The sequence below is a fragment of the Pantherophis guttatus genome, chromosome 11 (assembly GCF_059756535.1).
Source record: "Pantherophis guttatus breed Tessera chromosome 11, ASM5975653v1, whole genome shotgun sequence".
Lineage (NCBI taxonomy): Eukaryota > Metazoa > Chordata > Lepidosauria > Squamata > Colubridae > Pantherophis > Pantherophis guttatus.
Genome location: NC_142073.1, coordinates 6,034,773 through 6,049,971, shown reverse-complemented (window position 1 = coordinate 6,049,971; position 15,199 = coordinate 6,034,773). Strand labels below are relative to the sequence as shown.

General features: G+C 43.1%; 1 long non-coding RNA gene across 1 annotated transcript; it reads right to left on the bottom strand.

The window, feature by feature from the left end:
• Positions 1–2,224: 2,224 nt before the first annotated feature.
• On the bottom strand, positions 2,225–10,940 carry LOC148112266 (uncharacterized). Its single transcript, XR_015729555.1, has 3 exons — positions 10,264–10,940; positions 7,507–7,762; positions 2,225–4,233 (listed from the first exon to the last, which is right to left on the bottom strand). It is a non-coding gene; the product is annotated as an uncharacterized LOC148112266 (long non-coding RNA).
• Positions 10,941–15,199: the final 4,259 nt, after the last annotated feature.

The following is a 15,199-nucleotide window of genomic DNA, read 5'->3' as shown; positions in this document are numbered from 1 at the left end:
CCCTGGTGGGCGCCTCCTTGGAGAAGGAAGTTCTACAGATTGGGAGTGTTTCCTTCCACTTGGGGGTGTGATACGCCAAGGAAAATGGGTTCAGCATTTTTTTCCCCTTCATGAAATATGGATTTCTAGTTCAGGTAAGGCAAACTTGCTTGATTATTTAGTAACTTTGGAGGTTGTTAAGAGATCAGTTTGGCTGCTGGATTATTGAATAACATGAAAGAAATATTTCCAACAATTGCTCGTAGGGGCATCTTCAGTTAGCAACTTTTTGAGTTAGTGCAATTGAGAAAGGGCTAACATTGTTATCAAAGCAGCAACCCTAATTTTTTAAGTGTTTTTAAGTGTTTTGTTTATTGTTTTTAATTAATGGGGCCAAATTTATATATATATATTTTAACTGTATTTTAATATTTGTACTTGATGTTTTTACTTGGCTGTTGACCGCCCTGAGTCCTCAGGGAGAAGGGCGGTATACAAATTCAAAATAAAAAAATAAATAAATAAAAAAGGTGTTTTTAATGGAAAACGCTGAGAAAAACACACACACGCAACAGAGTAAAAGTTTGGTGTGATATTGGCTCTGCTTATTTAGGAACGAAGCTCAGAGATTTTGCAGTAAATGCAATCCACAATACTTCTATCCAAGTAATTATTCCTCCCTAATCCATAAACCGGAATTAAATCAACATAAACAGAACTCACGTCGTAGGCACGCAGGTGTTGCGACTTGTAAAAAAACCCATATTTTTGCAGCATAGCAGAGATCATGGGCCCAGCTCCTGGAGACTTATTCAATGAATGTTTTTAAATATACCAAACTCAATTTTTTTAAAAAAAGTGCTATTTTAAGAAATCAAACCATCCCTGGTTACGGTGTGGCTGGGTGTCCCAACGAAACCAAGTCTTTGGGTTTGCATAACGCCCTAACCTAAGATTAACTGAACCACCGTTTATTGAATGAAAGCAAGCCACGGGGAGTTTGTCGAAAACCCAAAACCATAAATTAAGGACTTTTTTTTTTTTTTTTCCCTGGTTTGCTCCACACACTGATTCACGAAGTTCGCCAACCACATTTTGGCTGCCAAATCCAGAGCAGGCTCAGAAAATGTTTTTGGGTGGGATGTGGGCATCCCTGGGCTAAATAAACCCTAAACCCTTTTTCCTAAGAAGGGGTGTGTGTTATTTTGCCTGCCCCGAAAGACCAAATCGGCCACCCCCTGGATGAAGATTACATTTTAGAAACCGGTAAGAGAGAAGCCAAGCTTTGGAAATACGTAGCTGACACTGTAACAGATGTAAAAGGTTCCCCACCGTGTGAATTCCTTTGAACGCCAGTTGCTTTTTGAAAGGATTAATCAGAGCAGATGCTACAGGTGCTGGAAATAGCACTCACCGCACACGCGGCCGCGCACTTCCAACGCTTTGCCTGTTAGCCTGCAGACCTGCCAGTGTGTCTGTGCAAGCGGAGGCTTCCCTACGTTCATGAAAAACGCTGTTTTGCGTGGGAGTTCCGGCTTTGTTGTGTTATTATTTGTGTAACATTTCATTAGCAGGTCTGTGCTTTTCTGTTTCTTAAAAGGCGAGAGAGCCACGAGGCGTGCAGTTTTATTTATTGTATTTATTGGTTCGATTTATATGCCGCCCTTTCTCCGGAGACTCAGGGCGGCTTACAATAAGTTAAGCAATAGCCTTCATACTTTTGTATATAATAATAATAATAATAATAATAATAATAATAATAATAATAATAATAATAATAATAATAATAAATAATTAGAAATTCTAAATCTGCCGGACTTGAACATTTTGACTCTACAAAAAACCACCTTACTCGGAACAGCTTACATCCTCCGACGATACCTTAACAGTTCCTAGGTCCTTGGTTAGGACTCGAGCTGCTGAGCTATTAACCAGCCTCAAAGGCTGTGAATCTCACTAAAGATTTAATAATAATAATAATAATAATAATAATAATAATAATAATAATATTTTGACTCTACAAAAAACCACCTTACTCGGAACAGCTTACATCCTCCGACGATACCTTAACAGTTCCTAGGTCCTTGGTTAGGACTCGAGCTGCTGAGCTATTAACCAGCCTCAAAGGCTGTGAATCTCACTAAAGATTAACCAATAAATAATAATAATAATAATAATAATAATAATAATAATAATAATAATAATAATAATTTTATTTCTATATCGCCCTTCTCCCGAAGGACTCAGGGCGGTGTACAGCCTAATTAAAAACAGAATAAACATCAATTTAAAATAATTTAAAAATATTAAATAAATTTGGCTTAATTTAAAACCCCAAAAATTTAAAACATCCAATTTAAAATTATGTTGCTAACCCAGCCTGGCGGAACAACAGGGTCTTGAGTGCGCAGCGAAATACCCGGAGGTCAGAAATCTTACGAATTTGCGGGGGGCAGTTCATTCCACAGGGCTGGGGCTCCCACAGAGAAGGCCCTCCCCCTGGGTGTCGCCAGCCGACATGACTTGGCCGATGGCACCCTGAGGAGACCCTCTCTGTGGGAGCGAACTGGCCTGTGGGAGGCTATTGGTGGCAGAAGACGGTCTCGAAGGTACCCGGGTCCTATGCCATGGAGCGCTTTAAATTTATATACCTGCTTAGTAGGGCTTTTGGCCCCCCCTAAGCAGTGTTCTTTTTTATACAAAGTCAGCTTATTGCCCCCACAATCTGGGTCCTCATTTTACCTACCTCGAAAGGATGGAAGGCTGAGTCAACCTTGAGCCTGGTGAGATTCGAACTTGCAGTAATTGCAGGCAGCTGGCAGCCAAGTGCTAATTAACAGCACTTTAGTCCGCTGCGCCAACAAGGCTCAGTTTGAAATGGGAAGAACAAAGAAGGCTTAACAGGAAGATGGGTCAACACAGTGCCTTCCACACAGTCCTCGACTTACGACCGTAATACAGGCAGTCCTCGATTTACGACCACAGTTGAGCTCCAGATTTACGTTGCTAAGTGAGAAATCTGCCAAGCACCTTTTAACCCCATGCTACGACCTTTCTTGCCACCGTTGTTCAGTGAATCATTGCAGTTGTTAAGTTAGTAACACGATCGTTAAATGAATTCCCCATTGGCTTTGCTTGTCGGAAGGTCGCAAAAGGGGATCACATGACCCCGGGGGAGGGGGGGAGGGGACACTGCAACTGTCATAAATGTGAGTCAATTATCAAACATCGTAATGTAAACCGCCTAACTCTGGAGATGCTGCCACGGTCGTAAGTGTGAAAAAAAATGGTCATAAGTCGCTGTTTTTGGTTCCGTTGTAACTTCAAACGGTCACTAAGTGAACGGTTGTAAACTGAGGACTACCCATAGAGCCTGCCTATTGCAATCATAAGTTGTGATGGTTGTAAAATGGATTGGTCAGATGACAAACCTGATTTTATCATCATTTTTTTTTTTGCAGCGGTCATTAAGCAAACAAGTTGGTTGTAAAGTGGTTGCCACGCTTGTAAAACAGTGGTTTGCTATGGGCGTAGTTTTGCTGAAAACTGGAAGTGCCAATCTTCAACCAAACTGTTGCAAAAACCCATCTGGTTCATCCATCCTTGCCCACCTCTTATTAGTTGAGTAAGTTGCTGTTGGCTTGGTTTATTCATTGTGTTGAAACCCAACCAGGGGTGAAATCCAGCAGGTTCCGACAGGTTCTAGAGAACCGGTAGCGGAAATTTTGAGTAGTTTGGAGAACCAGCAAATACGACCTCTGGCTGGCCCCAGAGTGGGGTGGGAATGGAGATTTTGCACTATCTTTCTCCCAGGAGTGGGGAGGGAATGGGGATTTTGCAGTATCCTTCCCCTGGAGTGGGATGGGAATGGAGATTTTGCAGTATCCTTCCCCTGCCACGCCCACCAAGCCACACCACGCCCACCAAGCCACGCCCACAGAAACGGTAGTAAAAAAAAAATTTGGACTTCACCACTGAACCCAACACACCTTAACGTGGTTTGTTGGATTTTGGCTCCCCCTGTCATGCGAAACCAGCCAGCGGAGTTCGCAAACCATGGTTTATATACCTTGGGATGTTGTGTGAACTCGGCAACAGCTTCCTGCAATGTGTAAACACAGCCAAGGTATCTCCTTCCCCCTGAGCCAAATCTGGTTTGCTTTCCCCGAGGCTTAATTCATAGTGTACACTCAATAAATCTTGCTTCAGAGAACCGTGATTTTGTCCGTGGCTCACACATCCTTCGTGCTGCGGCTATTTTGAAAAATAAGAGAGACAAAGGTGTAGGTTTAGAAGGTCTGTTCCATGTCTACTTCGCTTCTCCGTTAACCCTTCCCAACTATGTTTAGCTCCCGGTCTCGGGGCACATAAACAGAGAGTTAGAGCTTTCGGCAAAGGACTGTCTAACCTTTCCAAGTTGGCTTGTATTGATTTATTGGACGAAGAGGCCACGGGGTGCAGAAGGAGAGAAGGAGTAGCTTCATAGTAACCAAGATGAGAAGAATGCAAGAAATGAAAGACGCCAAGCAGGGAAAATAAGCCAGGAAATCTCTCCAGCATTTTGTCCTGTTGACCGAATCTGGCAGTCAGTCGCCTTTTTCCATCATTAAAGAAAAAAGGATTCAAATTATAAATCCGCAGATAAGTAATTTATGGTCCGCGTTATACGAGGAGAGCCTTGATTGTATTTTTGCTAAAGGACTCTCTGTAGGCTGGATGCAAGCCAGTTGTGGTTTAATCAACAAACCATGATTTAGGGTGATGTACAAACCTAGTCACTGCAGTAGCAGCTTTTGCGCAACCCAAAAGTCGTCAGAGTTACCTAGTAACAACATGGGGGGGGGGGGGAAAGGGGGTAGTTAGTCACTTGTTTTTGGATGCTGGATTTTGATAACTTTAAAAGAGCCTTGGTAGTACAGGGGTTTAAGGCACCCTGTTATTAAGCTGCTTAAGACCAGCTGCCTGCAATTACTGCAGGGTTCGAATCTCGCCAAGGCTCAAGGTTGACTCAGCCTTCCATCCTTTCTAAGGTAGGTGAAATGAGGACCCAGTTTGTGGGGGCAATAAGCTGACTTTGTATAAATATATAAAAGGATGAAGGCTATTGCTTAACGCATTATAAGCCGCCCTGAGTCTCCGGAGAAGGGTGGCATATAAATCAAATTAAAAAAAAAAAAATGTAGAGTAGCTTCAAGTCCCACCCTGTGAATCAAAGTATTTCCTCCAATGTAAGTTTCCGCCATGTTCAACTATGCGCCCGTTGTTCAGCCTTTGGTGGCGCTTCCTTAGTTCATGACTTCCTTTATGGGACTTACTTTTCACTTGCTAGTCCAAAAGTCGGCAGTGAAAACTGACAGCATCTGTAATATGTAAATCCGTCTTTCTAATATCTCCCTTCTCCTGGAAATATTCAAGATCACCCAGGGAAATGTAACAAACACATTTGATGTAGTCGGAGATCACAGCATCCTTTTCTTCTGTGATTTCTTTCTTCTTCTGTTTCCTTTTAACGCTTCCAACTTTGAATGTTGGGAGGCACAGTTCCAGTTCAGAAGATGCGTATGGCTAGGGTTTTTTTTTTTTTTTGGTTTTTTTTTTTTTTACAAACGACACCATTGCAATTAGGCAGATAGTTATGGGTTCTCTTCAAGCGTTGTTTTGCTCCTTGGGATGAAATCACGTTCCTTTCTGATGTTATTTGTCCCCTAGGCATGTTGCTTGACTGTCTGTCTGTCTGTCTGTCATCTCTCTATCATCAATTATCCATTTCTATCATCTTTTATCTATCATCTCTCTATCCATCTTTGTCATCTCTTTCTCTCTCATCTATCTAATCATTTTTCTCTCATCTATCTATATCTTTATCATTCATCTGTCATCTCTCACTATCATCTATATATCTCTATCATCTATCATCTCTATCTGTCTGTCTATCCATCTACCCATCATCTACCCATTTATCATCCATCTATATCTTTATCATTTATCTGTCCTATCTATCTATCTATCTATCTATCTATCTATCTATCTATCTATCTATCTATCATCTATCTATCTATCTATCTATCTATCTATCTATCTATCTATCATCTATCTATCTATCTATCATCTATCTATCTATCATCTCTATCTATCTATCTATCTATCTATCTATCTATCTATCTATCTATCTATCTATCTATCTATCCTCTGAAGAGCTCTTCCTCTTTGCAAAGATTTTTTTAGCAATATCAAATCAAGTGTTTTAATTATACAATTACCAAAAGAAATCCACCTTGGACTAAAAAAGCCTCCTCCTCCTCCTCTTCTTCTTTTCCTTCTTTTCCTTCTCCTCCTCTCCCCTTTCCTCCTCCTCCTCCTCCTCTCCTTCTGCCCCTTCTTTTCCTTCTCCTCCTCCCCTTCCTCCTCCTCCTCCTCTTCTTGCTCTCCTTCTCCCCCTCCCCCTTCCTCCTCCTCCTCCTCCTCTTCTTCTTCTCCTCCTCCTCCTCTTCTTCTAACCCTTCTTCTCCTTCTCCTACTCCCCTTCCTCCTCCTACTCCTCTTCTTGCTCTCCTTCTCCCCTCCCCCTTCCTCCTCCTCCTCCTCCTCCTCCTCCTCCTCTTCTTCTCCTCCTCCTCTTCTCCTTCTACCCCTTCTTCTCCTTCTCCTCCTCCCGTTCCTCCTCCTCCTCTTCTTGCTCTCCTTCTTCCCCTCCCCCTTCCTCGTCCTCCTCCTCCTCTTCTTCTCCTCCTCCTCCTCCTCTTCTTCTAACCCTTCTTCTCCTTCTCCTACTCCCCTTCCTCCTCCTCCTCCTCTTCTTGCTCTCCTTCTCCCCCTCCCCCTTCCTCCTCCTCCTCCTCCTCTTCTTCTTCTCCTCCTCCTCTTCTCCTTCTACCCCTTCTTCTCCTTCTCCTCCTCCCCTTCCTCCTCCTCCTCTTCTTGCTCTCCTTCTTCCCCTCCCCCTTCCTCGTCCTCCTCCTCCTCTTCTTCTTCTCCTCCTCCTCCTCCTCTTCTTCTAACCCTTCTTCTCCTTCTCCTACTCCCCTTCCTCCTCCTCCTCCTCTTCTTGCTCTCCTTCTCCCCCTCCCCCTTCCTCCTCCTCCTCCTCCTCCTCTTCTTCTTCTCCTCCTCCTCTTCTCCTTCTACCCCTTCTTCTCCTTCTCCTACTCCCCTTCCTCCTCCTCCTCCTCTTCTTGCTCTCCTTCTCCCCCTCCCCCTTCCTCCTCCTCCTCCTCTTCTTCTACTCTTTCTTCTCCTTCTCCCACTCCCCTTCCTCCTCCTCCTCCCCTCCTCCTCCTCCTCCTCTTCTCCTTCTTCTCCTTCTCCTCCTCCTCCTCCTCCTCCCTTCCTCCTCCTCCTCCTCCTCTTCTCCTCCTCCTCCTCCACCTCCACCTCCTCCTCCTCCTCCTCCTCCTGGGAACTCGTGGGAGCAGCTTGCTCCCATCAGTGGTCCTTGGCTTCCTTCTTCCCCTCCCTGCGATTGCCTAGGTGTTCTTGTGACTTTTGGGAGGGTGACACATGAAAGGCAAAAGCTCCAACTCTACAAACCTGCCAGCCAGCTATTGTTGCTTTGAAGAAACTGTTTCAATCACTTTGCCGTTGTCTTTATGTCAGTTTGCCAGATGGTTTTGGTCTGTCTGAGGTCCTGTACCAACGGGGTTTACAGAGCACTGTTAAAGCTTCAAAGCTGTTTTTTAATCTTCCCGAACATCACAAGGGCTGCAAAAGTGACTTCGGCTCCCTGAAGTCTTTGCTACAAAAGAGGCCAAGCAGGGCTGGAAATGAAAGCCAGATAAAGGGATTGCTGGAATAAGAAACAGAGGGAAAAGAGCAGTAGTTAGGCTTTCTTGTAGCGTTTCAAAAGAAATTCTAAGACAAATTATGGCTCTGGGTGATTCTCCCCCTTCCTCTCCTCCTCTCTAGAGATACCGAGGCAAAATATTTTGACCTGGAGAACCTTTAACCTTGAATAAAGCAAGTTGAGTTAAAAAACAATAACCTCTTTCATTCTTTTTTTTTTTTAAAGAAATGCATATCTTAAGAAAGTAATTTTTCCATAATTATCAATATAGGAAGGAAGGAAGAAGGAAGAAAAAAGAAAAGGAAAGAGGGGAAGGAAAGAAGGAAGGATGGAGGATGAAAGGAAGGAAGGAAAGAAGGAAGGAAGAAAAGAAAAGAGGGAAGGGAAGGAGGAAGGGAGAAAGGAAGGAAGGAAGGAAAAAAGATGGAAGGAGGATTGAAGGAAGGAAGGAAGGGAGGAAAGAAAAGAGGGAGGGAGGGAAGGATGGATGAATGGAGGATGAAAGGAAGGAAGGCAAGAAGGAAGGAAGAAAAGAAAAGAGGGAAGGGAAGGAGGAAGGAGGAAGGGAGGAAGGAAGGAAGGAAGGAAGGAAAAAAGATGGAAGGAGGATTGAAGGAAGGAAGGGAGGGAGGAAAGAAAAGAGGGAGGGAGGGAAGGATGGATGAATGGAGGATGAAAGGAAGGAAGGCAAGAAGGAAGGAAGAAAAGAAAGGGAAGAAAAGAAAAGGGAAGGGAGGGAGGGAGGAAGGAAGGAAGGAAAAAGGATGGAAGGAGGATTGAAGAAAGGAAGGGAGGGAGGGAGGAAAGAAAAGAGGGAGGAAGGGAAGGATGGATGAATGGAGGATGAAAGGAAGGAAGGAAGGAAGGAAGGAAGGAAGGAAGGAAGGAAGGAAGGAAGGAAGGAAGTGAGTTTCCCACTTTTCTTACCCGTAGCAGTGTTGTTGAGGTCTCCATTTTATTCTTATGAGGTTTTCAATAATTTTTTAAAGAGTCGGTCCATGAATTTTCTAATCGGTCTGCATTGCTACCCCAATCAGTGTTGTCTCTAGATTTTCTTCAGGGGGACCTATCACCACCCAGCCCTTCAGATCTTCCATGGTGCCTCCATTGTACCTGGACTCAAGACCACCCAGCTTGCTTTTCCATATTTACAAAGTCATTTATCTAGGGCAGGGGTCTCCAACCTTAACAACTTTAAGACTTGTGGGCTTCAACTCCCAGAGTTCTTCAGCCTCAGGAGTTGAACTCCTCAGGAGTTGAAGTCCACAAGTCTTAAAGTTGCCAAGGTTGGAGACCCTTGATCTATGGAGAATCCATTGTCCCCATCCTAAGCTTTTCTTCAAGATGGCTGCAGCATTGGCCAAATGGAATCATGGAGTCAGAAAATCGAGGAATTCAGTTAGAGATCAGATTCCTCAAAAATGCACACGGACGCATTAAATCCATGGAAATGTTGCATCATAGGCAGCCTTTGTGAAGACCCAACCCATCCATCCGACCAGAGGAAATCATTTATAGTACTTTATAGATGCAGACTAGACTTAATGATTAGTTGTGTAGACAAGACCAGTCTCAAACCGCAAAATATTTAGCTACATTGGAAGCTAAATTAGGAAGCTTCCAATGTAGGAACAACATTGTTGTTTCAACATTAGGAAGTTGAAACAACATCTTGTAAAAGTGCAATGAGAAACAGTGTCCATATTGTTGCCAAGAGAACAACATATAGGTGTGTTTGGAATTCAGTTCATCTCAAAGAAAAATACCTACAGCCAAAAGTCTGGGTTAGTAATAGTCTAACTTTATTTGATGAATAAAGTTTACAATGGAAATCAGAGTCCAGTTTGGATGTAATGATTGCATCATGATTTGTCCATTACAGCCAAATTAAGATAAGACAAGTTAAGATAACTTTTATTGTCATGTCTTTCTTTGAACACACTGGCACACATTAAAAAATGAAATTTTGATGCCTGCTCTCAAAAGAAAATAACTATATATCTATAAATATACATGCACATACATATACATACACATACAATATATATACATAATGTAATATATACAAATGCGGTATATAAAAATCATCATCTTTTAATGACTCCATAATCCTTGCAGGGTGGAGTCTGGGCAAGTGAATGGAACTACCGGAGTATTTTAATGGCCGATTGCCCTTCCTGTCGCCAATGCGGAATTTTGTTCAACAGATATAGTCTCATTGTACCCAGAGAGAGAAATATCTGCCTCTACCTCTATTTAACTTATTTATTCTTTTTGTCAAGCATGTATTTTATGACAGATACAAGTGTAAACATAATTATAAATACATGAATAGGATACAAATAAAAGAAAACATTCAGACAGGGACAGTAGGCACGCTGGTGCATTTATGCACGCCCCTTATTGATTCACAACAAACTGCAGGCAGTCCTTGAGCTATGGCTGTAATAGAGCCTATCCACCATGGTCGTCACTCGTCATAACCCGACGGACCCAATTTTTACCTTTTTTGCAGAGGTCGTTAAGCAATAAGCCGCGATCGTTGAGCGAGATTGTTTCTTGCAACAGCTCCAGGCGAAGTTCAACTGGCTGTAGAACAGAACGGGCAAACCACATTCAAACCACGATCCTGCATCCTGGTTTCCGTACTTTCGCCTTGCTCGTCTTTTTGACTAAACCCTTCTTTTCATACCACAGGTGCATTTTCTAGCCGGCGGTGTGAGTAATTTATATTTCCTCCATTTCACTCCCAGGTTTTATTACCTATAAAAGAAACAGAATTATTTGCCTTCTCGCATAGAACCCAAATGTAGGTCAGCTGCAATAATTTTCACCGGCAAAAAAAAAATAAAATAAATTAAGCGAAAGGAAGGGGAGGCCGAAGACACACACACAAAACTTGGCCTTGACCTTGCAGTCCTCAAAAAAAAAAAAAAAAAGGGAAATCACTTCTGAGCCACAGACATCAAAAAGAATAAATAATTGTTTTTTTTCTTTATTGTTGTTATGATATGGATCATCCGAGCAGTTAGTGGTAAGCAAGTTCCCTTTGATATGGTTTAGATGCCCTGGTGCTTGCTCCTCTATTTATGTCAGCGTGTTCCTCTTCCCACACCGGGAAAGTAGAATCCCTTGATTAAATTCATATTTGTTTTAATCTTTCCCGGTGTCTGATCTCAGCCTCAAAGATCCTAATAATAAAAAAAGCCAACACATCCTGCTGAGTTTTGGGTGGTTTATGCGGGGCGGGAGGGGGGGAATGGGATGGGGACGGATGGATATGGATGGGGCTTTGTGCTAATTTTGGAAACCCAAATAGCTGAGGCTCCCCCCCCCAATTCGAAAGAGAAAGCGCTTTCAAAAGATGCGCGTGGGGCGTTCCCACAGACCTTGGGAGAAAAGAGAAGGGGGAAAAATAAGTTTATTTATAGAACTGGAAACAAAAGGGGGAAAAGGGAACGTAGATAAACAGCCGTTTATAAAATATCAACTCGAACCTATGGGGAGTTTAATTAATCCGATCCCAATCTAACTGTGCAGACAGAGAGCATTTGTAAGGCATTTATGGGTGTCAACAAGAACAAACAGGGCCTCCCTCCCTCCCTGAAAAAGAAAGAAGCAACAATAAGACCAAAAAAAAAGTCTGTTTGGTTTTTTTGGATCAGGGGTCTCCGACCTTGGCAACTTTGGACTTCAACTCCCAGAAATCTTCAGCCAGCTTTGCTTTTATTAGGATCTTTGAGGCTGAGCTTTGCTAACTGAGGAATTCTGGGAGTGGAGAGCCGAGGTGGCGCAGTGGTTAGAGTGCAGTACTGCAGCTACTTCAGCTGACTGCTAGTTCAGCAGATCAGCGGATCAAATCTCACCGGCTCAAGGTTGACTCAGCCTTCCATCCTTCCGAGGTGGGTAAAATGAGGACCCAGATTGTTGGGGGCAATATGCTATTTAGTATACTGTCAATTGGTGTAAGCCGCCCAGAGTCCTCGGAGAGTGGGCGGTATAGAAATATGATTAATAAAAATAATAAATAATAAAAGTTGCCAAGGTTGGAGACCCCTCTTTTGAATCATTTAGCATTGCCCATGACTTAAGAAGGACCAAAAGGACTTGGAGCTTTTTTTGGTGGTTTCGACTTGAAGGAACGTGGAAATCGAGTGGGCTTCCTCTCTTTTAGAGCCGAAGGGATCTTAATTTTTGCTTGCCCTCATTGTTTGATTTTATGTGGTAAAACCAATGTAGCAGTGAAACTGGAATGGCTTCCATTTGCCTTGTGGCCCCAGATCCAACAAGGCAAGGCGCCATTGTCAATGAAATGTTGAAGGAGGACCACATTGGCCCTTTAGAAGAATTTGTAGAACAAAGGAAATGAGACTTATCACGTATAAATGATGATTCTCTCTCTCTCTCTCTCTCTCTCTCTCTCTCTCTCTCTCTCTCTCTCTCTCTCTCTCTCTCTCTCTCTCTCCCTCCCTCCCTCCCTCCCTCCCTCCCTCCCCCTCCCCCTCCTTTATGTTTGCATCTCTCAGTCTGTAGGAGACAACCTCCTACAGTTTAAACCAGTATAAAGATTTATCGCATGTTTAAGCTCTCTACAAGAACCTGAACTACTAACCGTCAAAGGAAATTCGTGGGCATTAAGGATAGAAAGGAATTCAAGGTGGGCTGGATTTAGATCTCTTGTAGGCACTCGGGGACTCATGACTGATGATGCGTTTGACCCCTCCCTTGGGCTCAGCCTGGACACTTCCTACACAGTGTTTCCTAATGTTTGATGCGTTTGCTGCAGAGAAGTGGCTTATGATACCATGAGTGAGTTGTCTTTTTGGGCCTTCCAATCCTGCATTGCTTCTTTGAGTTTTTCTATGTTCTGACTAGTGTCAGCTTTGATGGTGTCCAGACATCATGTTCTTTGGCAGCCTGGTTTCCTTTTACACATTTGTGCATGCTTTTCCACATATCATCATTCCGAATTCAACCTCAACCTACTTTATCCCTTATATGAACCTCAGAGGACATCTTGACTAGGGTTCCTGAAGTCATGTAGCACACTGTCTCCTTGGGGAATAACACCCAAGTTCTAAAACACAAAATTGAGGAGTGAAGGAACGACTTCTCCTTAACTGGTTTTCCATGATATCCCATTCCTAATTCATGGTTATGTCTTCCCTCCAAGAACTTGGCTTGTGGGCTTATGATTTAATCAGCTCCATCTGCATGAAGGTATCTGCTATTTTGTCCCAAAGGTGTTTTTTCCCCCCCTCAAAACTGGACTTTCTTGTTTTTCTTTCCATGAAAACGTTTCACTTCTCATCCAAGAAGCTTCTTCGGTGCTTCTTGGATGAGAAGAGCCATAGCACTTAGTGTTACATACCACTTCATGGTGCTTTACCGCCCTCTCTAAGTGGTTTACAGAGTCAGCCTTTTGTCCCCAATCATCTGGGTTCTCATTTTACTCACCTTGGAAGGATGGAAGGCTGTGTCAACCTTGAGCCGGTGAGAATCGAACTGCTGTCAGTTGGCAGAATTAGCCTGCGATACTGCATTCTAACCACTGCGCCGCCACAAAATGTTTTCAAGGGGAAAAAAACCCGAGGAAGTCCAGCTGCCTGTCCAACCATGACCTGGATCAGGGGTGAAATCTAGAAGGTTCTGGCAGTTTCTGAAGAACCGGTAGCGGAAATTTTGAGCAGTTCGGAGAACCAGCAAATACCACCTCTGGCTGACCCCAGAGTGGGGTGGGAATGGAGATTTTGCAAAATCCTTCTCCCAGGAGTGGGGACGGAATGGGGATTTTGCAGTATCCTTCTCCTGCCACACCCACCAAGCCATGCCCACACCACGCCCACCAAGCCACGCCCACAGAACCATTTGGATTTCACCACTGACCTGGATGATTGATAATCTCCATTTAGCCATCTGATATTTTGATACTTCAAGTAAACAGTTCTTGGTTTCAGAGGATTTGGTATGCTATCACACACTTCTGGACATTGGACCAGGCAAAAATAGAGTTTCAGTTGTTCAATAAATCTGTCTCTATCGGTTGGTCTTAAGCCCCAAGAGCAGATGTCACACATAAAAGATCCAGCTGCAAGCAGACAATTGGATAGATTTATGATGCCTTGCACAGAGCTTTCCTTTTCTTTTTCTTCACTCAAAGACTCCGAGAGAGCTTCTTCACCAGCCCACAATTCTACACAAAAGTTTTGCTCTTAAAAAAATAAAAAGAGAGGAAGAGGGGGAGAGAGAGAGAGAGAGGGACCCTGTCTTCAAAATCTTTTCAAAGTTTGTGCGCATGTAACACAAGAAATCAGACAGCAATCTTGAAAGTTGATTTCTGAAACCAGATCAAAACATTTCTGACATTTGCTATCTAGCCTTTAAAAGTTGTACTGGCAGTAATTTATTTCCCGGTTGATCTGTTGTAGATAAAGAGCTAAACTGCACACCTGTCATTATAAATACGTAGAGACCAGATTGTGGAGATCGAAATCCTGCCGAGAAACACATTTCTTTAAATGTTAATCCATTGGCTTAACTTTTTACACTTCTTTATTTCTTCTTTTAAGAAATCGGGGCTGGGCATAAATTGAATTCCCCTGCTACAATTTTTTTTTTTTGAGAAGAAAAATGCTTTTGGTCTCATCCAGCTGGACATTGGTCATCAAATTCTAGGTGGACAAAGGTTTGATTCTTTGAAATGGATGTACCAATTTCAGTCGGCTTCACGAGGTCCAGGGACCCCACACGAAGCTAGCTCATTATGGCTTGTTCGGTTTATGGTCCAGCACAACCTGAGATGTTGCTGACCTGCATGTCATGGTCCATAAGACTGCTGGGAGACACAGTTCAGCAATATCTAGAAGGCTTCTAAAAGACAAAAAGAGCCCTATCCCTCATTTAACATTTTCTGGGAATCTAAGCATTGTCGTTTTTCAACAAATCATGGTTAAAGCCAAAGGATCATCTAGATCAGCATTTCTCAACCCTAGCAAACTTTAAGATAAAGGGGGTACACTTCCCCCAGAATTCTGGCTCGTTCTGGCAAGATTGAGAAATGTGGATTTAGATGGAAGTCCTTCTCATTCAGAAAATCCCAAGACTTGACTTATAAAAAAAATCAGCTAATGAGTGTAGACTATTCCATTGGGCCTGGCTGGAACCTCAAAAAGGCATGTTTCTTGGACTGAAGAGTGATCCAAATTCTGCTTTATATTCTGAGGAATCTTGAATTCTGCAACGCCCCACCCCCCAAAAAATGGTCTAGATCCAAAAAGTTGTATAATAAATACTTTGGACAGTAAGATGGGCAGTAGAAATGGTATTTAGCAAGTTTTGACAGGTTCTGGAAAACTGGTAGGGGAAATTTTGAGTAGTTTGGAGAACCGGTAAATACCACCTTTGGCTGGTCCCAGAGTGGGGTGGGAATGGAGATTTTGC